We start from the raw sequence: 24,062 nt of genomic DNA, 5'->3' as shown, positions 1-24,062 counted from the left end.
CCCCTCGCCAAGACCCGCACTAGAGAGCGGGCGGATGGAGGGTCTTGACAGGGACCTCTCTCGTAGCCGAATTGGACACCGATTCGATGGGTGACGAGACCTGCGGTGCAGCTGCCTGCAGGACGGCATCGACGACGACTTTCACCGCCGGTTGGCCAGCGGTGTTGTTTTTGACGGTGAGGACGCTTGGCATGGGCGTAGAATTAGATTGAGTTATATTGAGATACTGGTCAAAACAAAATAATCATGGCGATATTGATGACGATTGTAACTTCTTCATCAAGAAAGGGTCGTCCCGAAACTAAACAAAGCGAATTTACAGTTCTACTTGGTGTTCGTTTTTTTTTGTGTTTTTCAGTATTTCACTTTTTCTGAGAACGGATTTACGATTTATTGTAATTAGGGATTACGTAATCCTGCATTACATCCAGGGCTGCGGAGTCGGGTCATATTCCAAACGACTCCGACTCCGACTCCGGCTCCGACTTTGAACAAATGGTTGGCTCCGACTCCGACTCCGACTCCGGCCTACCAACTCTAGCCGACTCCGACTCCGACTCCGACTCCAGCTTTCAACAAATGGTTGGCTCCGACTCTGACTCCGACTCCACATATTTTTAAATGTTTCAAAATTGATAAATAGGATTATTTAAATACTCTCTAAGCGTCATGTTTTCCTCAAGAAAAATAAGTTAAGTAAATGTTAAGTAAAGTAAATAAACGGAAAAAAGTTTCTAGATTACAAGTTTTATACGTTATGGAAACAGAAATCAAAAAATATCTTCAGTTTTGGAGGCATTTTGAGAAGAACAGTTTTGTAAGTAAATTTTGATTTATTTGCTTAACCTCAAATTTGGAAATATTTTTTTTCAAAGCTAATAAATTTCAACATTAAATTGTTATTTTGAATGAATAACTAAAAGAAATCTGGCCTTAATGATCAATTGAACATTAAAATTCAATTTTCTCACTTTCAGGCTGACATTTGTAAGAAGCACAGTGACAGGCACCTTGTTTTTTAAATGACAATTTGAAACGAAACATTTTGTTTTTTTTTAAGACGTACATGGACATCACGCCATGGCTGAAGGATATTATTATTGCAATCAATGTATCTAAACAATTCCTTCGTGGAAAGGACGCTTAAGATGTCCTTTTCAAATATCTGTGACATGGAAAATATTTTAACCTGGAAATTTTTAATTAATTTTAATTTTGAAATTTTATATACTTTAAAAAGGAGGTGCACAATACTTCGTGAATCTTCACCTAAAACGAAGCTTTATGGATGATCCTGCGCCTCCATCAAAATATATGAAAAAACTTAAAATATAATAAAAATAAAAATATCCACAAGTATATATTTTCTAGGGCACAAATATTTCATTTTTTAAGGTACCAGTTGATAATATTTTGATACTGTGTTTTTGCCTTCCTCACTGAGGTAAGGCTATAATCCTGCTCTAAAAATGAACTTTGCATAAAAACGTCGTAGACCCACCTTCATGTATACATATCGACTCAGAATCGAAAACTGAACAAATGTCTGTGTGTATGTGTGTGTGTATGTGTGTGTGTATGTATGTATGTGACCAACAAACTAGCTCATGTTTCTCGACACTGGCTGAACCAATTTAACCCGAACCTGTTGCATTCGACTTGGTTTAGGGTCCCATAGATCGAGTTTTATACAGATTGAAGTTTTGATAAGTAGTTCAAAAGTTATGTATAAAAATGTGTTTTCACATATATCCGGATCTCACTTAAGTGTATGTAAACTATGTCCGGATCCACCATCCGACCCATCGTTGGTTAGGTTATCAAAAGACCTTTCCAACGAGTCCAAAACATTGAAGATCTGGCAACCCTGTCTCGAGATATGTCCACTTAAGTGATTTTTATGTACTTTTTGGAAGCCGGATCTCACTTAAATGTATGTAAACTACGTCCGGATCCACCATCCAACCCATCGTTGGTTAGGTTATCAAAGGACCTGTTTCATGAGTCCAAAACATTGAAGATCTGGCAACCCTGTCTCGAGATATGGCCACTTAAGTGATATTGATGTACTTTTTGGATGCCGGATCTCACTTAAATGTATGTAAACTATGTCCGGATCCACCATCCAACACATAGTTGGTTAGGTTATCAGAAGATCTTTCCAACGAGCCTAAAACTTTGAAGATCTGGCAACCCTGCCTCGAGATATGCCCACATAAGTGATATTGATGTACTTTTTGGAAGCCGGATCTCACTTAAATGTATGTAAACTATGTCCAAATCCATCATCCGACCCATCGTTGGTTAGATTATCAAAAGACCTTTCCAACGAGTTCAAAACATTGAAGATCTGGCAACCCTGTCTCGAGATATATCCACTTAAGTGATATTGATGTACTTTTTGGATGCCGGATCTAACTTAAATGTATGTAAACTATGTCCGGATCCACCATCCAACCCATCGTTGGTTGGGTTATCAAAAGACCTTTCCAACGAGTCTAAAACATTAAAGATCTGGCAACCCTGTCTCGAGATATGGCCACTTAAGTGATATTGATGTACTTTTTTATTCCGGATCTAACTTAAATGTATGTAAACTATGTCCGGATCCACCATCCAACCCATCGTTGGTTAGGTTATCAAAAGATCTTTTCAATGAGCCTAAAACATTAAAGATCTGGCAACCCTGTCTCGAGATATGTCCACATAAGTGATATTGATATACTTTTTGGAAGCCGGATCTCACTTTATTGTATGTAAACTATGTCCAGGTCCACTATCCAACCCATCGTTGGTTGGGTTATCAAAAGACCTTTCCAACGAGTCTAAAACATTAAAGATCTGGCAACCCTGTCTCGAGATATGGCCACTTAAGTGATATTGATGTACTTTTTTATTCCGGATCATAAAAATAGATGAAATTTTTGTACAATTCCATCATATCAGCCATTGCACAGTGGGCGAAATGGAACCCAAAATCGGACTTAATTGAACGCGGCTGGTTCCCTGGTATGAATAATACTGTTTCTAATGTAAAAAAATCCGGGAAATCGATTGGTGATGGTTTCATCCACCGCACGAAACGGCAAAGGGTCCATTTTGCCCCAATTCCCCATTTTTTCACATTTTTTCTTGAAAATCGGTCTGTATTTAGAGCGGAGGCTTTATGCGGCCTTCCAAAATGCACTTAACTTATGTGAAAATGTCCCAGGAATCCAGTAAAAATAACCACTTGCACCGCAAAAATCATCTAGGGTCCATTTAACCCCAATTCCGCTATAAAAGCATTTTTGACCGTTTTCAAATGTTAGGTCAGATTTAAAAAATCTGAAAATATTTTTATCGTAAAGATCAGACAATTTTACATAAGAATGCCGATTTGAACTTGAAAGTTTGACACATTTATGTTGATATAGAAATTAAACTAAATAAAATGATTGAAGAATCACTTTTGGGCCATTTTTCCCAAACGCAGAATAAACTGCCTTTCACACACATTTTATTTTTATCAACATAAATGTGTCAAACTTTCAAGTACCAATCGGCATTCTTATGTAAAATTGTCTGATCTTTACGATAAAAATATTTTCAGATTTTTAAAATCTGACCTAACATTTGAAAACGGTCAAAAATGTTTTTATAGCGGAATTGGGGTTAAATGGACCCTAGATGATTTTTGCGGTGCAAGTGGTTATTTTTACTGGATTCCTGGGACATTTTCACATAAGTTAAGTGCATTTTGGAAGGCCGCATAAAGCCGCTCTAAATACAGACCGATTTTCAAGAAAAAATGTGAAAAATGGGGAATTGGGGCAAAATGGACCCTTTGCCGTTTCGTGCGGTGAATGAAACCATCACCAATCGATTCCCCGGATTTTTTTACATAAGAAACACTATTATTCATACCAGGGAACCAGCCGCGTTCAATTAAGTCCGATTTTGGGTTCCATTTCGCCCACTGTGCATTGTTGGTAATAAGTGAGGAAGGCTCCAACCACATAGGTGGATTAAGTTAGTTTTTATTTATAATATTTGAAAAATAAATTAAAATCCTATATTTTGTTCAATACATTTTTTTATTAGTTCATTTTTGTACTGAATTCTTGAGATTTGTTCAACGATAATTTGCAACGATATCAAAATAGTTTACCTAAAATCAACATCATCATCAACAATCAATGATTATTTCAAATTTTTTGCAACTTCTTTTGACATTTTTTGTTAGTTTCATTTATTTTAAATGCACATCTTTGATTTTCTTGTACTCAGGTATAAACTAAATGCGCATGTTGAGTTCCAAGTAAGAGATTGTTATTATCGTTGATTATTTGTTACAAAAGTTAAACTATCAGTGACTCTTTTTCGATCTGCAAAAACAGTGATTACTTTTTATAATCTTTTTATGTACCTTGTAATTTTTTCCTAAAAAATAATTTAACTTAAAACCTCTAAGACATTCGCTATCGAGGTAAAAGATGACTTTGTGTGTACTTTTTTCAGAAATAACTGGATGAAATTTGGTCAAATTTGAATTGAAATGGCACATAAATATAGTCTGACTACATAACCAATATTTTTTTGATTATTTTTTTGAATTAGGGAGCGCGTGGTCGTAATAAAAAAATATTCGGAGTGAAAAGTGATTTTTTTTGTGTGTGCCTTTTGTTTCGCATTTTTGTCGTGCATTGTGATATAGTTTTCGATAAAAACGATCTAAGTTCGTTAGGTTTATCGCGCAGCAAAATTATTTTGATTCATTAAGAACGTCGTGTGGTGCGCGAGTCTTTTTGTGTTGAAAAGACCTTCCCATAGCTCCGTAGCTCGGAGGGCTCGACGTCGGTTGTTTGTGTGTTAAGCCCTCTCCATAGCATCGTAGCTCGAGAGGCAACGAAAATCAATACCTTATCTAGCTAACAGAAAGAAGATCGGAAGGCACTTGATGATTGAGTTCGTCGCGGCTATTCCGTAACAAATTCATGAACTAAATGATTATATAATTAAAAATCAGACTACGCTATCATTGCAGCATTGCGTTTAACACCTCATTTTATAAATAAATATTATTTGGTTTTATCTTTCCACAGCCGGCTGTCTAAGATTAAACCATTTCATTTAAAATTTAACAACAGTTAAACGGGAAATGTCTCATCCGCAGCAACCGATTGTTTGCCTTGAGAATAAAATATAATACCTTTCAACAAACACTATGATTTTGGGTCGCATCATCATCTTCTATGATGAATCCTGACCAAACACCCTATCCTACTAACCAATTTTCAGGTTCCTGGCGCTTGTGGGGTGTAAGCACAGAGTAAATCAGCTGCCCTAGTAGCAACCTGCGCTAACTAACATTCCCGTCCCTAAAAATCGAGATCTACAAACTGACATGGCGGGCGCCGTTGGTGGCCAATGACTGCTACCTATTCGCAACTGATCTTGTTTTGGCAATCATGGTGTTTTATCTTTTCAGCGCATTCATACATGCTGTTGATAAGGGAAACACCACTAGATCGTCGAAGCCTATAATCAGTAGTGCTGAAAGGATATTACGGTTCTGTTCAGCAACGGAGGGGCAACCATGGGTGATCTCTCATGCTCATGCTCATGCTCATGCTATATACTTGGGTAAGAGGTTATCATTTAGTGATTATAGTGTAATAACCGAATTAGAGCTTTTCAATCACAATAAAAAGCTTCAAATACATTATGGCATCTGATAAATCAATTAAGAATATAAGTTGTTTTGTAAATTAAGCTGTTATATAGGAAATACTGAACAGTAAAAAAATATATTTTTGTTGAACTTAAGATAACTCCGGTTCCGACTCCAACTCCGGGTTATCAGAAATCTTCGGCTCCGACTCTGACTCCGACTCCAGCTGATAAAATTTAACCGACTCCAGCTCCAGCTATTCAAGTTTTGACGACTCCGACTCCGACTCCGACTCCAGGTCCCCAAAAAGACCCGACTCCACCGACTCCGGCTCCGACTCCGACTCCGGCTCCACAGCCCTGATTACATCTTCCTATTAAATTTGATATTGCATTTTTGTAATTCTGAATTACACAAATGTTAATGGTGTAGATTTGTAATTTGTGATTACTTGTCCTGAAAATAACGATTCTAATGGTGGCTCTAGAGAAGACTCATTACCACATACACAGGAGGGTCCAGAGATGCTACGCCTATGCCGAACCATACCATCGTTGATCTACCCTAGCGAACCTGCAGGTATCTAAGACCTCGTGAACTCTTGACGAGGCACCCTCTCCCGGGCACATGCAGATCTCCAAAAAAAATAATCATGACTGTCAGGGGTGCGTTTTCGTACAGCAACGTCTCGAACAGTTATTTATTTCTGAATCGCGACTTCAAAAAAAGGAGACATGTTGTTCAATGGATGATGGGCCAGGTGATAGAGGGCAACTGGCAGCAGCCGGTGGTGGTCGGCTTTTGATTGGCCATATATGGGCGCACTTCGGGAGGGTGCGGCTATAGTTGGCTGGATGGTACCATCTCACTACGTGTTGCGTTGTGAGGCTGATTGACGATTTAATTGAATGAAAGTGAATTTGGTTATTGGAGGTTGCATGATAAAAGATGGTAATCGAGAGAGGTTTTGATGCCGGATACTCAATCGATGATGACGAAATTCCTTCAAGATTTAGTCATTCACTTGAGATTTTAAGCATGGTTGGGATAAGGTTATTAGCATAAATCAACCTGACAAGTTATAACATCGAATGGCTTGTACGGTACAAGATCGTAATCCAACCGGATCGTCAAACGGTCACCGTTCACCCATGCATTACACTAATTCTTTTGCCCTCACTCCCCAGTCACTAATGACGCTTATCTGCGATCAAAATCTACACCCCGATACGATCACCCCAAGATCAGATTGAACCGCTGTAGCCACCCGCGGCAATGTTTACTTCCAGCGGCTCTCTCTCTCTCCACTACGTGCAATAGGTCAATTGCACTCGCGCGATTGACAGGTTCGAGCCGTAATTAATGGCTTTGCCAAAGTCTGTCCCAGGCCCCCGAAGTCTCACTACTAGTTGCAAATTAACGCCTCCTCACAAGTTCTCCGCCGTCCTACCGTGCAGTTTGATCTCATTTGACCGCCAGTCCGCGACTCGCGACTCGCTGCATTAATTAATATGTATTTAAATTAATGTGTTCGCCAGGTGATTTAATAAGCCGCTGGCCGAGTTTTATCGCAAACCTGGAGCGTTCTCAGACAATACCTCGGCAAGGTGCAGCGCTGCTGAATCTGCAGAATGGACTTTTCAAGGTTCAACCAATTAGAGCTCCACATGTTGCCAATTTACATGATACAAAGTGTGAGACTTGCGGCGGAAACTTTCCCCAACGGATGCTGTGTAGGTATCGCGTGTGAGTCACTGAGAGTTTATCGAGTCTCACCGCTCGGATTAGGTCCAGTTGCTCACACGCAACGGCTCGACAAATGGTTGACACGTCGGGTTGATTGATTTATCGCACTGTCGCGATGCAGTTGTCGTGTGCGACATTTTATGAATGGGATTAGGGTAAAACGCCATTGATCGGACGATCTACGCTGGGAACCCTTTTGTTATGATATGACAGAATCTCTGTCGATGCAGTCGAAATCTGTCAACAATATTTAGGTACCCTGAGTCCAAAGCGCTGAGTCCGGTTCACTTTCAAGTGCCCAGAGTCTCGTTCCCTAATTGGCAGAGTACCCTCGCCCCATGGGTGTCACTCAACGTGCAAAACTAGCCTGGCACCACGGAAGAGACCACTCCAGAAGAAAACCAGCACTATCACGGTGTAAATCAATACACTCGCGGGACGGGACGGTTGTGCGTGGGTTGACCACGACGACCTCCAAACGACGCACGCAGGCTTCAAATCTTGATGAAGCGATATGGCAACGACGCCCAAATCGGTCATTCCGGACTCCGTGGGCGCTCGCTCGAGAGGAGTCTCATCCCGCACATCCGGAACGGCTTCGAGCTAATAGATTTCCACTTAATTTTTGCCGCGATCGATCGATCGCGTGGACGTGCGAAGAACAAAAAAGCGTTTTGAACTGTTGACAAATAAGTCGTCGGCGCGGCCAGAAGCCTAATGATATGTTTATTTCCTCGAATCGACAGCCAATAATCAAGAACGAGCTTCGGCGCTCCGGTAATCCTCTGAGCGGGTAAGCTATCTTTAAGCCAATCTTACGACGCCTGCGGCTTTTACGGAAACTTGGCAAAAATGTATTTGCTCTTGATCGTGTTTGTCGAACGTCAAGAGGCTGACAATGGAGACGGTTATTATTTCTGTGATCGGTTTTGTACAGATTGAACCCATCTATTTTGGATGCACAGAATATCAGAGTTCGAAATTGGTTTCCAAAGTCCAGCGAAACCCACGACGTCTTCATTACCCGTAATGTCTATTAAGTACTAAATCCCTCGATTACCAGCCCACATTAAGGGTCCGTTCGCCATCACTTTTACAGCCGACAATTTCCTTATTAAAACAAAAGCTGATTATGGCAAAAGTCGAGCGATAAAAGTCACTTCTCTAATCCATCGCAAGCCTAAGCCCCCGCTGCAGCACAGCGCGCCTGGACTAATCCAGTTCCGTGATTGGCAGCGCAACGGTTGGGCCAGCACACTCCACGGAACGATTAGCGTCTGCAGCGAAAAAAAAAGCAAACTCCAATAAAACTTTAGTTGGACCCTAAGCACAGAAGGCTGCAGTAATGACTGCACTCTCTGCTGTTGCGGCGGCGTGAGAAACTCTAAACGCTCCGTTGGGCCGAGTTTAATCCATCAATCCCCGTAATGCGTTGTCCCACGAGGGCCGGAACGAATCAACGCGCTGGTGGGAGGTATCGTAATCTAGGCAAGACTCTATCTGTTAATTTCATTTACGACGGTCGGCGATTGGCGGATGAAAAAGGTTTGGAAATCGATTTCGGCTGGAGGTTGGATTATGGCTAAATGATTACATTAATTTTCCGATTAATTACCTGCGGGGGTGGATCGACGATGATTGGAGGAATAGAGTCAACAAAGTTGTCCGAGGATGACGCAACACGCGCTTTGTGGATGTGGGTATTGATAGATTAGGTGACCTCGAAGCAAGACATCAGGGGTGATTTACAGCTTCTAATACGAATCTCAACATTGTTGAACATATGTGTTCAATTCATGAATTAACAACACAATTCGACAATGTTGAAATTGCTGTCAGTAAACGCTTGAGTTTCGCCATGGTATGATAAATTTGGGCTCTCTGAACACGCTCAAATTGACAGAATTAAATTTTAGTGTATTCGCTGTCAATACATAAAATTGTCAATGTCGAGTTGCGTAATACCGAGTTCTGGAACGATTCTGAAGTACATTATACATGTCAATCTCAACAGTCAAGTAATGTCTGTCAAATGAGACAAAACTTTAATTTCTGCTGTCACAATATCTCACGGGCATGCCAGCTAAATAACAAGATTGATTTCCCTATTACGGACGTCAAAATCAATATGCCACTCTTATTTCTGCCCAGCAAATTCGACTAATCTAGTCAGGTAAGTACAACAGCGAGTGAAGTGTTCATTGGGCAGCCAAAACCACCTGGTAAGTACAAAACTTCTGTCAAATCTGTCATAATCTGTCAATCTTGGGATTACTATCGTAAAAATGCTAATAACTCTTGTACCCCCCGAATGCACCACCGCTACGATATGCAAATGGGACGTTACTCGAGAAAGCGCTCATTTACGGCAGTACAAATATTTTCACTCTTCTAATGAACCAACAAAACCACGAGTGATGTCGGGCGACGTGGGCGTAGGCCAACAGTGGTCCATTTCTTCGCCGCCGCGGCGGCAGCGGCCCTTCAGCCGCTAGACCCATTTCGCCCACGCTCGTTTAGCCGCCTGACATGATTAATTTTTCAATTGAGCTACCAACAATCAAGATACACACTCCCAAAGTCGACTCCAACGGCAGCTTGCACTTTCAATTTGTACTCCCAACTCGCGCGCCCTGAGATTGGATCAAAATCCGTTGGGATCACGTTGGGCTCTTCACTGTGGGGTTGGAGGTGTTAAAAAGTCACTCGACTCTGCGCACACGGTGCGACCTCCTCGGCGTGAACACGACCAGCCCGAACAAGAGGTGCGTTTGTGCGAGCTTGCGCAACCCAAAATATGACGGTGGTGGTGGAGTGGGTATACCTCGGAATCTCCTGAATAAATTATTATAACATTAGACTCACGACAAGATCCGTGAACCGAGATTGCCCTCGGCGGATCTCGTGCGCTTCTTCGGGATCCACCAAATTTGAATAAGAAAAGGTGAGAGACAATGACTTGGCGGCGTCGCTGATCTTTAGCGCTTCAGGACGCGTGATCGATCTTATCAGCGCGCAGCAGAGTCGACGAAGTCAAGACGACATTACCTTGAAGGTTCGTTGTTTTTTTCGGATGCTGTGAGCCGACGGTGTCGGCGCTAGAAATACAAAGAGATTTTAGAAAGTTCCTCATTCCTTAAGGCGAACAACGCGAAGACGGCGACGCTTGTTAGCACCCGGGCCGGGTTAAAACCGTGTAGACAAAGGAGACCTTATTACCGGTAGTTAATTTAATATTTATAATCAATAAATTGCTAGATAAATTGCCGTCGATAGCGTGGCTTCGCCGTGTGTTCAGAAGTTGCGCTGTGTAGCTGCGGCTTCCGGAGTCATTACGACCGTCTTTAGATAGAGATATCGATTACTGCGGTGACTTTTCGCCCCTTTCAATTCGCGTAATCTGTTGACACATTAACGTGTGAGCGTTGTTCGGAAGAACTGACTGGGTGTATGTTTTCTATGACCCGCAAAAAAAAAGAAGCGGAACCCTCTTACGTATCCCACACCTGAGGAATATGATATTGTAAGCCTTGAACCATCAACATCAACGTTCTGCGCCCGGGAAATGGCACGTATCAAATGTGTTGGGCGAGAAATGCGAGCCGAACGCAAACACGTATGGATACATTACCCGAAGTGCGCACACGTCGTCTGCTCGCCCGCCGCAAGTAAACCGTGCGAATTTGGTCGAGTTTGCTGTTCTCAGGCCCAAACAGAACATGTAGGAGGGGAAAGTTGGGCTTAAGTAGGTCTGGTATCGAGTGGCAGTTGGCATAGATTTGGGTGTTTGGTTAAGGAGCTATTACACTATGGCAAACAAACAAACAAACTCGCACTTTTTCGCGTTTGACAGTTTGCCAAACTTGCAAACAAGACAAAATGTAAACAAAGCAGACAAACTGACAAAAAGTTGTCATGCTACCTAGTCACACGTGTATTTAAAAACGCCATTTTGTGCAGCTCACAATGCCTTACCTTTTAAACTTCACAGATATCCAAAATTCGATTTCAATCCTGAGATATGTAATAAAAACAGAAAAAAAACCGTGCATTGTTGTCACTTTTTATATGAAAGAAGTTCCAAACTTGTCGTGTTAAAAGTTGACACCCTGAAAATTGATGAACGTGCGACAACTGTCCAAAGGGATTTCAGGTCAGAACGCGTTTGACACACGTACAAGTCCAACTATCGTAAACATTTGTAATTATAACTTGGAGCTCCGGCAACCAAATTCAACCAAACTTCGGAACAGTGCTCAGAACGGTCAGCCAAGCAAAACGTTGCAAGACTTTTGAACTCGAGTTGTATTAACTCCAAAACAAACTTATTAAGATTCGTCAGCAGTCCTCGAGTGCCGCCCAACATCAACAAACTTCGTCGTAAATTCTACCCAGAATAACTCATTCTATCTTACTGTCCTCCACGGAAGATCCCTCACCTTGCCGCGTGGGGCCAAGGAACCCACTAATGAGTCGTCTTTGCGCTCACATTAGCATTGTAACGCCTGTCAGGAGGGCATAATAAATAACCGCCGTCGTCGTCGTCGTGAAAGGCGCATTTCTTATACGCAAATATGTATCTCTAAACGTGGCAATTTCACGCGTTGCTGGACGCGCGCAGTAGCACAGGACGGTTTGCTACTGCCTCGCCTAATTTGCATAATCCATCCCGTAAAAAGTGCGGATAGACTGGTTTGCCTTTTTTTTTGCCTTCGGACCTGCTGCAGCAACGGACTATCCACAGAGTGTCATCATCATGTCACGGCAAATATATTAAGGAATATATTGCACTTAAGGTGTAATAAAAATAGTCAACGGAGTGGGAACTTCAGGTTTACAGGTACTGTGAGAACCTTCCAATGTTGTCTGTTCTTGAAATTATAGAGACTTTGAAACTTGGAGACTTTCGATACGAAGACTCAACAAACAAATTGAGAAGTTTTGCGGATTTGCAATTAGCGTGTGTTTTCTTTCCCATGCAACATTAAACTTGTAAAGATAATCAAGAAATGCAAATTTTACGAATTCAGCACAAGGTCTTCCGAGCCCGACACGTCCATAAATTCCGCTCAAAAACCGCCCAACGACCACCCAACTGTTTGGGGCGTTGAAATGTCCATGTCCGAGCCTCGCGCGTCTTCCGTAATGACCATAACTCTTTAATCCTGCCCGCTTCTTCGCGTGTGCACGCTTCAACTTGGGCGCGCTCGCGCCAACAAGTCGACGAACTTCGGCAGCGTAAAATTATTTATTATATTGTTTGTTTGCGGTTGCTCACGTGTGAGTTTTGCGCCCAAGTTCAACGCTCTTCGCGCCGCCCGGTAATCCTGGCGATCTCACGCTGGTCCGGTGTCGACAGGAACTGGTTGAAAGCTAATATCATTTGTCTCACAGCGCCCTCGCAGCGGCAAGAAGTTGCAGGTTCTGAACGAGTTGCTCTGCCTGGCGTGTGGTGCATCTAGCTCGCTAAAGGTCGCGGTCGTGTCGACACCTGCTGATTCTGATTGTGCCAATTTTGGGATCAAAACAACGCCAGACAAAACAAATATTTTTATGTAACCCAAAAATCTACGTGACCTGGTGCCACAGAAATCTACGGCCAGGTGGGAAAATTGTGTTTCCAAACAATCAACTCGAAATTAAATAAAACAATCATTTGGTCATCCCCTCGCCGGGCCGTTTGCTCAGCTTGACTTGGCTTGTAGGTTATGTTGAGCTGGTTAGTTCTGCGGCCAATGCTGGCGGGTCACCATTTCAGATTCAGCAGGTTACGTTTACTATATTTAGTATACCCACTGCGCCAGGGTTAGTTTGAATAACAATGGCGCGGGGCCAAAAGTGGGACTTACGTAAAAAATTGGAATTCCCGCGCGCAAAATAGTGAGTGACGAAAACCGAAAAAAAAGCAAACAGGTACTCATCGTCTAGTGGCGCGGGCCACTTTCGCTTTCGCCTGGAATCTGCTCCGCCGGCCAGAGTTCGTAGAAGCTGCTGTGATTTGGCCGCAAAGTATAGTCAAAAACAAAATCGCGACCGGTTCCTCGCCGCCACCCGGTGAGTTCAGTCGATGGTTAGAGCGATTTTCATGATGATGATGATGGAAATTATGGTTGGTCAAGTTTTGTGGCTGGTAATTACCAATTAAAAGGCTTTTATTGGTACTTTTTGGCCGTAGACGGAGTGTGTGGGTTGAGGTTGTTCACATTTGCAAGTTGTTTGTTTTTGTGGCTTTCGATGAACGCTGATATCGGTTATGCAAGAAGTGGCAATGTGTTTGCCGAAGATTTTGATGATTCATCTCTGTGATAAACGTGGTGTAGTGGGTCTGGCCGCATTGTGCGATGCCATGATGCACTCTTCTAAATTAATCCAAGTGCGTGACAACTGCTCAAGTAATATTATACCAACTCTGTCAAACGGAGGTAATAAGCAACACTTGCCGTCCGATTTATTACTCAGAATAATTGCTCCAAATCACGCAACAGCTCCGTTGAAGTGGCCATCTTCAAACTCTTCCGTAGCTGCACCCCGAGTGTGCACTTAACGTGTCTAACCTGCTGCCATTGCTAATCCATTAGGGAAATTGAATATCCTGAACCAGGTGGAAGAAGGGTGAGAGGGACCAGCTGCTGAAGTCAGAAATTACAGGCCAATGACCGCGCGCAGCGGCGACTTCCATTTCCGCAGCGTAATAACCACGGACGAGCCCCCTTAAGGAGCGAGGGATCATCGCATGTAAAGTGGTCATTTGAGGAGCTACTTGTGGAAAATTGCACAGAATTGCATCACAGTCCGGCGTTGAACTCGGTGCGCCGCTAATTTTGACTAATCGGCCACGTTTGGATTCCAATCATTCCGAATTGCGAAGACTGACCGGCAGCGATCTAACGGATTCCGCGACTTTTGCCCTTCGAGAAGAGATCGTATTCCTGGTGTAGAACCCTGATCGGAGCAAAGAGCAACATATTAGCGCTAATCACGCTATCAATCATGGCGCGGTGGTGCGGAATCTGATTCGTTCCATTTCTGAAGAGGTGGTGAAGGTTGGGGTGGTGGAGGTTGTACAGACAACCTAGCTATGGGCGAACAATAATTTCATTTCATTATGCATATTTATTTAAATTCTTGCCGCGCACCATGCGCCACACCCTGATCCCTACGTTTGTTCATCCCTAGCACGGTGGACTTGGAGTCTGAATTTGTAAAATTAAATCAAAGTTTCTCAGAGAAAAAAATGTGTTCAAAAACTATTAATATTGCATCATCCAAATTAAATTTTATGTGCAAAATTTCGTCCACAAACCCACCGTGATCACGTAACGAGTTCCTACTCGAAGACGCAGTGCTCCTCCTAATAGGACGTTCTCGATGGGACAAACCCACCAACTCAACTAGCGTTCTACCCCGTGCTACTCAATGTACAGAACCAAGAACGGACCGCAACCGATTCTAAGCAGCGTGATCGAATAATATCGCTAATATGATTAGCGGCGGCGGCTCTTCTCGTACCCGACGAGTCTTTGCCTAGCGCGTGAGCGGAATACCTCTATCATCATTATCGTCCTGCCCCGGTGGGATCGTCCATCATCTGAAGCGGACTACCTCACTGCCTCGTGCAAGATCCTACCCCACAACCCGTCACTGAACGCGCGGCGAGGAATATATAATAGGCATTTTAGATCGATTTAGGGGAACCTCGAACCGAATCAGCACTAGTCAATCTCATTAGGAAGGCAGAACGATTCCGCCAACTAATTGTTGCTGAACGCTTTGTGGTCCAAAAATTACACGATGCTCGCACTCGATTGCGCGATTGGATGATTGATTTGGCTCTGGAAATCTGGATCGGCCGAGGTGAAATGGGGAGGTTCTACTGGAATTCTTCAGCTGTACACGACGATGATGGACTTTTGACAACCCTCTTATCTATGATGTCTGATGATGTGTAGAGAAGAAGGTTGAACTCTTAACTTGGTGTTTTTAAAAATTTATTTCCACTTGAAGGCTTTTCCATCTTACTTAAAATAAGCTCTAAGAATCAACACAATGCTGAATGCTAACACACAGCGCTTGTCTTGATCGGCATTACGAAGTAATCGGCACACGAAGTTGACACGAACAAAAGCCGAGCTCGACACTTGCGTAGACGCCCGACTCAGAGCCACATGCTCTTTCTCTCTTTCCTCTCTTTTCTAGCTTCCTCGTGCGGTGCAGCGTAGTGACAGCAATCATTTGAACGCAGTCATGGGGAAGATGTTCGGAACATCGGTAGAATGTCACACGAACTTTTTTTTTCAATTACCGGAATTTTGAACAAGACTGAACGCTTGCTTCATTTAAAAAGTCAAGTCAAAAGTGTTTCGATTACAGAATCTTTCATCAATATTTGAAACAAAACTCAACGTACGTCAATAATTCATTGCCTGTGGAGAATCTCCATATTTTATGCCAGTTGATTTCGAATCCTTCAAATTTAATAAGCTCCCGCTGAACACTCCCCAAAACTGCATCAAACTCCACGTTTTCGCCTGCAATCAAACATCTCCAATCAGCTACCTGTTTCAGCGAATGAAATATGATCCTATCGACCAACAGACCAGGCAGAAGAACCAGGGCACGATTTCTTGGAAGACGGCGTGGCCCAAAAACCGGACGCTGAATATGCCAAGCGAAAAAAACGCACACAAAAATAAATGCAATGACATTTGAAGTTCTGCGGCCGATCCAGCCTGCCCGCAGAGTCGGTCCATAAATTTGATTTTATTTATTTGGAGCTTAATTTAGTGCGCTGCGCCTTTTTGCATCGAAGGGAGTCCCGTCCCGGATTTGAGCCATAAATAACCGGCCAATTTAATTCTCCAAGCACACCTCGTGCATACTGCCTGGAATTATTTTTTTTTTCTGTGTGTGTTCAATTATAGGACAACCATTCCAACAGTGGGTGTAAGCTCTTGAGATAATCAAAATAATTATAGCTGAAAGCACTTCGTCATCTGAATGGAACCTTTTTTTTGTAGAGCTGAACTGCACCATCATCCAGATCTACTGCGCGACCGGGGGTGGTGGGATAACCTTGACCACGAAACTTCAAGAAATTGATTTCGAACTGATGACTTTCGATTCCCGCGAGCGTTTTAACAAAGCGTTATTTAATTAACCTGGAGTGATTGTTGCGCGTTTTTTGGAGGTATGTTGGCTTGGACAGAGGGCGCCTACTTGAAGGAGCCTACTTCATGAATCATGAACACCTACGGGGAGTACCACCAACGCACCGCGGAACGTTTGATCTATCGACAGTTTGTGGCAAATTGGGAGAGGGGGGCTTTGTTGTGAGGAATTTGTTGATTGAGTGCCTCTACAAGTCATTGGCAGATGCTGGTACCGGGTCCCACTTGAGACCCTGTTGATCAAGCGATGTTGAACTATGAAAACATTGGAATTGCTGGATGTAACTGTTAATTGTAGAATAAATGTGTTTTTACAACAGATTTTATTGAATCTACATCAAATTCGTGTAACAATCATTCAAGTACAGACATGCCTCGGTTTAGCACCACATATGGGGTATGCAAAACCGAGGCGTGCATAACCGTGGCACCGAGCTTATGGGATTTTGGCTATATGAGAGACATTGGCTATAATCGTATGAAAAATCATGCAAACATCAAAAATTATAGTGGTTGGAATCGGGATGGTGTCAGCTAGCTATTAAAATTATAATTTCATGAAAATTTTCACAAAAATACGTATTTTTCCTGTATTTTAAAAATGCATTTTTTCTCTAAAGAAACCAAAAATATTTTGTTATTGCAATATGGGTATCAAACGATCAGTTTTTTTCATACTATTGAATGTTAAATCATTTTTAATTAAACACTCAAAATTTTAACAAAACTACGTATTTCCAAAAAAATATACTCAAAATTACAATATGGGTATCAAACAATCAGGATTATTTCATACATTTCGAATGTAATAACAATTTTTTTTTTGAAAATACTAAATATTTTCACAAAACTACGTATTTTCGAAAAAAAAATACTTAAAATTTTCGTTTTTACAATGTCAACGATTGGGGTTTTTTTTCATACATTTTAATTTTTACGATACGGGTATCAAACGACCCATATTTTTCATATATTTCGAAAGTTATTAAAAAATGAAAATTAAATAAATTTTCACAAAACTACGTATTTTTGAAAAAATACTCAAAATTTCAGTTTTAACAATATGGCTATCGGTCGGCATTTTTGCATACATTTGAAAGTAGTTTTGTGAAAATATTGAGTATTTTCAACAAATGTTGCTATTACATTCGAAATGTATGAAAAAATCCCGATCGTTTGATACCCATATTGTAAAAACTGAAATTTTGACTTTTTTTTTGAAAATACGTAGTTTTGTGAACAATTTGAAAGTTTCCAAAAAATGTTGTTATTGCATTTGAAATGTATAAAAAAAATCCTGATCGTTTGATACCCATATTGTAAAAACTTAAATTTTTAGTATTTTTTTAAAAAATACGTAGTTTTGTGAAAATTTTGAGTGTTTACAAAAAAGAATCAAACTTTGTGTCCGGATTTGCTCCACTTTTAATTGTCCTATTTGGACCAGATGCTCGTTATTATTGTCCAAAAAACCCCTGATAATTTTAGGCAAAAAGGTTGGGTCGATGCGAGCTGGGTATGCTCTGCTCATGGACTCGCTCTCAAACTTTAAACTCAAACTTTAAGTTTAAAAGAACAAAGCGTTTCTAAACTCACCTTTCCATCAGCACATCTCACGTAGAACTAAACTGCCTCTCCGTGTATAGTATCGTACTCCAACAGCCGCTCAATCTTGGCCGTCCACCGATCGATCTGCTTTCCAAGAAGCCCGTCGTTCGCGATCTCTTATCTCCGCTTAGCGATCAAACTCGTTAGCGCAATCCTATTAACTCTCCCGACCCGCGCGATGTATCGATTCAGAAGTGAGCTTCTTTCACCATCACTCCCGACAACAACAGCACTTTACTTCTTCAACCCCGAACAGCTGCTGCTGGCTAGCACAGTAATGCGATATCACGCGCGCTTTGCTCAATCTCCTCAACCCGTGACGATATTAGAACAATCAACCAACACTTCACCTTAAGCTCCCCGGCTAAAAAGATTTCCGCAGCATCATCATCCCGTTAGCGAGTTGGTACGTAATTTTCAAATCTGCAACAGACACCGGGCCTTATCAACGCGCACTTTATCTTGCCCACATACCGCGCACACACACAAACTCACACTTTTTTTCCTTTTTTTCAAGATTCGATCTGCCAATCGAAGTTCTTCTTCTTGTTGTTCCGCGCAATCACAGGACAATTATCATCAATCAAGGTGCGCTCGCACGATCATCGTTGGTTGCACCGCGTGCAAACCTTAGAAATTCAATTTGCGCCTCACCGTGGCAGGTTATAAATTTGACAAAAAAAAAGTGCAATTTGTTTAGAGTTGCAAATTAAAAATTAAAATTCGCGTGGAGCGAATAACAAAAAATGGTGGCGTGGTGCCGACTCTAATTTGTGAACTCATATATCACAGCATTTTTTGTCTGGCCAAACTTCTCTGCTTTGTTCTGTGGTTTTTTTATGGGTAGATCTGAAACGAGATTGGAGATGAAAAAGGGGAAATGATTAATAAAATTGAGGTCAGTGTTTAAAATGGGTGGAACGATGCAGAAAATTGAATTAAAAGTATAATAGATTTTTTGGATGAGTTTTTTTTTGTTTTGAAGCATAGCATTTAAAGTAACTTGATTCAAAACATCCAGTTTTCAGCTACACAGCAAAAAATCCGATGGTAAAATCGCATGCAAAAGCATGCACATCACCTTCGTCAAAATAAACACTTAATTTTACACGCTGCATGTACAATTTTTGTAAACCCAAAATAAAAAGTTGCAACCGACGGGATTCAAACCCAGCACCTACAGTAGGGACTGGCGCCTTAGTCCGCTCGGCCATCAGACCGATGAAAAATTTAAAGGATAAACGTATATGTGAGCTCCACATTTCGGTCAAGTAGGTTTCCCATACTAATGGGCTACACATTTCAGGGTGTAATATTACACAGAATCTCATAGAATAATGCAAAATTTATTTTACACCCAGGCCTTTTACACGCAGCTGGATTACTACTTTATTTGCTGTGTAGAAATGCGAATTTGGTCTGCGTTCTCTTTAAATGAAATTAGAATAATAGTTTACATAAACGCATACTTGTTCTACAAGTCCCTATTAACAAAATTGATTGCAATTATGTGTGCATTGCATATGGCAACTTTTTGTGAACATTTCTGTTTATTATCACTTTTAATAAAACATATGCTTTTCCTTTTACAAGCATTTAAAAAAAATTTCCCAAATGCATTCTAATCAGTCGAGTGCATTGGGCCACGCCCATTTTTCTATTTTCAGCATAGTTCTCTTCCAGCGCTCTGCTTAGTGCTGCCAAAATTGATGAAATTTCATGCAAACACTCACGAAAAGTAGCATTTATAGAGTAAATTTCCTGGCATCACTGGCTTACTCCAACAGGCCCGGCTGGTGGTGTTGGTAGTCACCCTTTGTTCTTTATTTGCCTTCGCTTCTCGCACGGGTTTCTTCGGCCTTCGATTGGAATGGGTCGTCAAACGTCAAACGTCAAAAGATTTGATGCGTTTGTTTATTTTATGGCGCTTGCTAATTATTTACATGTTTTGGGATTATTTTTCAAGTTAGTGACTAACTAATGTTCAGACGAACATGTTGCCGGTTGTTGGAAGCAATTTTATATCATAAGCGCTTTTAAATCGTTAGCGCAAGTGAAAAGATATTGATGGCGACTTTCGTTAAGCAGTTAACCTCTCATCTCTCATCTTGCCAACCTCCCGTGGTCGAGTGGTTACGGGATCCGCCTAACAAGCGGAAGGTCAGAGGTTCAATCCTCGGGTGGCAGCTTTGGAGCTTTGGTCATCCCGCAAAATCAGTACAGGTTTTTCTTTCCCTGCTGTCTGCGCTTTGGAGAAACCTCGAGTTAGTCAAAAATTGACTACTCGGCGAAGAGCTCCAATGCCAACTGACGACAGTCGGGTCAATACGAAACTATTGGCACTACGCCCCCCGGGGCATGGCCTTCCTCTAACGTGGGATTTCTGCTCCAGCGCCTCTGACGAGACAGGAGAAACCGGGACCGACGTTTTACTTCACCATCCGATAGAAGCTCAGTGGATAAGGCGGGAATCGAACCCGCGTCTCGTAGCATCATCGGGATCGGCAGCCGAAGCCGCTACCCCTGCGCCACGAGACCCACGGGTCAATACGAGAGAGCCGAAAAAACTGATGACAAAGGGGAGAGATCTAAAAATAGCCTACAGGGACCGCTCCAGTCCCAGTCCGTCCTCATCATTTTGAAGTTGGACATCAACAGCCTGCGAGCCACAACAATTCTTCAAAAGTTGCTCATTTCTCCTTCGCTAGGTCAACTACAACTACTTAGCTTCGCTGATCTGTGCACTTCGGGAGATAGTTGACTGGCCAACTAGCCGAAGATGCGCTAACAGATACGATGAGTGTTCGGACTCAAAAAACACGAGAGGAGAATTCTTCCTTTCGCACAACCACGCTTCAACGCACTGTGTTCAGGCGCACTCTACCAGTGTATATGTGCATTGGAAAAAAGACTGTAAACAGATAGCTTGATTCTTCTCAATAAGATTCGAGCAAAAATTGCAGCCTTAAGAGTATAACAGGGAATCACAAAAGATAGTCGCTAGGACGGTCGAGGTGAATTAATCCCAATATCTGCCCACAAGGCGGACAAAAAAAAAACCTCTCATCTTGCGTGCGGATGTGTGTGCCACCAAAATGATGAGAAATGGTCTCGCAAAATAGAAATTATGATCAAAAGTGCATTCAATTTGATCTTTTTGGTCTAAGAGGCATAAATTTGCGTGCTTACACGAGGCGATGCTGTTGCTGGTAAGTTTAAAATAAATAGTATTTTTGGAGCTTTAATCGAGCATCAAACTCTCCATATGACAAAGATAGGTGTTTGATTGGAAAGGGTATATTTTCCCTATTTCAAACAAAAAAATTGGTTACAATTTGATTATCTTATCGACAGTACAAATAGTTCATTACATCGAGTTGCTCTCGCAATCACCAGACACATGAATTGTACCATCTCGACCCTGGCTATTCTCACATCAACAGCACTAGTCATAGCATATTATCATCATATTTCTTCCCCTTTCAACATGCCAAGACCTTCCCTCGGAGCTACCATTAAGCAGAAGCTTCTACCGAGCCATCTGTTGCCCTTCGTCCTCCACTACCGTCTGCCGTGCGATGAGCTAGCTCAGGCTGACTCAGTCGCCACAAAGGTCGTCCCCCAGCCCCTAGACGCGAGCAACACCTTCACCTATTCAACCAACTCAGCGTTCTTCCAAGCCGTCGTCGGACACCCTGCAATTTAATCCAATTTTTTCCCGTTTTCCTTTTGTTAATTTTATTACCGCAGTCGAAGACTTGTCGAAGTGTGTTCGAGAACGAAGAACTTACGGCCGGCCAGAAAACGGTGCAGGCGAAACCAAATCCTCTTGCGGTTTCTGGCCAACGTGCCACTTTTGAAGATTTAACGGGAGAAGTCCCATCAATATCTGGTCGTTGGGGTGTTGGGGCGTTGATGGTAAGCCCCGGACTTAAGGACACCCTTCCCTCCCTTCCCTGGCGAACGGGTTTTCGATGCAACTGCAGCGTTAGAGGGTCGAGAAACCCTACTCGCTGAAGAGTCGCTGCAGTTGTCACTTGTCCAACTTTTCCAGGGTGTTGATTCAAATTAATTTAGCGCGCTGGCGAGAGAGGTTCGCAAGTTGTCGTAACACTCAATTAAGGGACTGCAGTTGATACTGCCAGTTGAAGGTTTAGCCCACCACGTGGCGATTATCTAGGACCTGGTAGGTTGGCCCGGCGACGAACATTTATCATTGTGGGCCGTGCCGAGTTTGCCAGATTCATTGATTTACAACCGATTGCGGATATATTTAGGTTTCGTAGGGTTTAGCCATGCTGAGAACGCCTCTGCACGCCAAGGGGGGATGGTACGACATGTTGTTCCACGTGACGTCTTAGAAAAGTTGCCAACCGTACCGGTTGCAGCACAACTCTCTTCACAGCAGGAGTCTTCTGGTGGCCGGGAAAATTGATTTCAGCTGGTTTACAGTAGGCAATTTTAATACATAAATTATGCTCGTAAATCTCGCCCCTTGGCACAAACAACTGTTAGTTGCGAAAAAAACAAGTAATCCAATGAATGCAATGAACTCTTTTCCTCTCCAACGGTAGCCAATCGATACCTCGACCCCCGAGACCGTCGACTAGACCTTGAGTGCACCCAAAACGACTCATGTTCGTCAGCTAAAACCCGACTAGAACAAAAAAAGTACCAATATCCAATTACGTCAGGTCGGTCGTTATCGTTTGAAGCGAACCGAAAAAGATTCTGTCGTTGGCCTTGCCCATCCATTCCACCACCAAGGAAGAGGAAGTCGTCCCGTAGGTACTTGTCAAAACCCCGCCGGGCGGGTGCGAGACTGTTCAAGTGGCCGCCGAAAGTGGCATTAATTCAATAAACGTGCCGAGCAAAACAGAAAACCGATTTGGTTATCGTCGTCGTCGGCTGGGGATTTGAACTCGTTTTGTAGTGTTGCACCCACTATACGAACTTCAGGAAAAAACGACGCGGAGAACGCGCCGAAAAGGTCAAAGCAATAACGTAACCACCGCGCGGCCCAGGTACCGCCAGAAGTAATGTTCGACCGTTTTGTGGGGTGACTTTGGACGTGAATCGGTTTGAGGCTTCAGTATTCTTCAGTTTTAGGAGTTAAATGTTAGCGTTAGTCATCATGCATGAGTTGCTTTTGAGCGTTAGTTCAATATAAACCATCTTCAATAGTTTTAAATTAGGCGTTAGTCAGCCAACGTTAAGCGTTAGTCGATTAAAGGTTGTACGTTAGTCTTAGAAGTTAGTTATCAACCGTTAGCTATGAGCCGTCTTCAATCGTTTGACGTTAGGCGTTAGTCAGCCAGTTAGCGTTAGCCCTCGACTCGAAGTCCCCCCATCGCACGGTTTTTTGCATCCAGCAGGAAATCCGTACACCGGCCGCCGAGGTGGACACGCCGCCGACTTCAATAAATTGTGAATTTATTATATGGATTGAGTGGTTCGCTCGGCGATTCGCGATAGCCCGGGATAAGCGGCCCGGGCAGGACACACAAGAAATTTGCCTTCAATGGGCATCAATTGTCAGGATCGCCAGCTGGGTTTTGACCTCGACGACGACTGGCCCTGGGAATGCAAATGGCGCGGAACACTTGGGCACGGACAGTAGATATATGCTAATGTGTGAATCGAGATCCAGAGAGAGAGAGCTCGAGTGAGAGAGAGCGCGGTGGGAAGTGGGACTTGGCCTTAAGCTTAGTGGAACGTAGTGGGTGGCTGGTGGGATCAACCTGGTATCTAGGGGTCAAAGAGGAAATTAATTATTAATACAATTTTCAGGGCGTTTCACTTTAAGCTGGACGAGATACAAAAGTTGTCAGCATTTGATTATAAAATGTAGATTTAAACTTTCCAAACGAGCTGCTTGTACAAATTGT

General features: G+C 42.5%; 1 protein-coding gene across 1 annotated transcript in view; it reads right to left on the bottom strand.

The window, feature by feature from the left end:
• LOC6036517 (cadherin-99C) overlaps positions 1–24,062 on the bottom strand; it is a 198,336-nt gene that overhangs the window by 139,430 nt on the left and 34,844 nt on the right. The window contains exon 2 of the mRNA XM_038250705.1: positions 18,163–19,023. The gene's annotated coding sequence lies outside the window, so the exon portion shown is untranslated. The remainder of the gene's footprint in view (positions 1–18,162; positions 19,024–24,062) is intronic.

Source organism: Culex quinquefasciatus, chromosome 1 (genome assembly GCF_015732765.1).
Source record: "Culex quinquefasciatus strain JHB chromosome 1, VPISU_Cqui_1.0_pri_paternal, whole genome shotgun sequence".
Taxonomy (NCBI): Eukaryota; Metazoa; Arthropoda; class Insecta; order Diptera; family Culicidae; genus Culex; species Culex quinquefasciatus.
The sequence above is the reverse complement of the archived record's forward strand: the minus strand, read 5'-3'. Positions and strand labels throughout refer to the sequence as shown.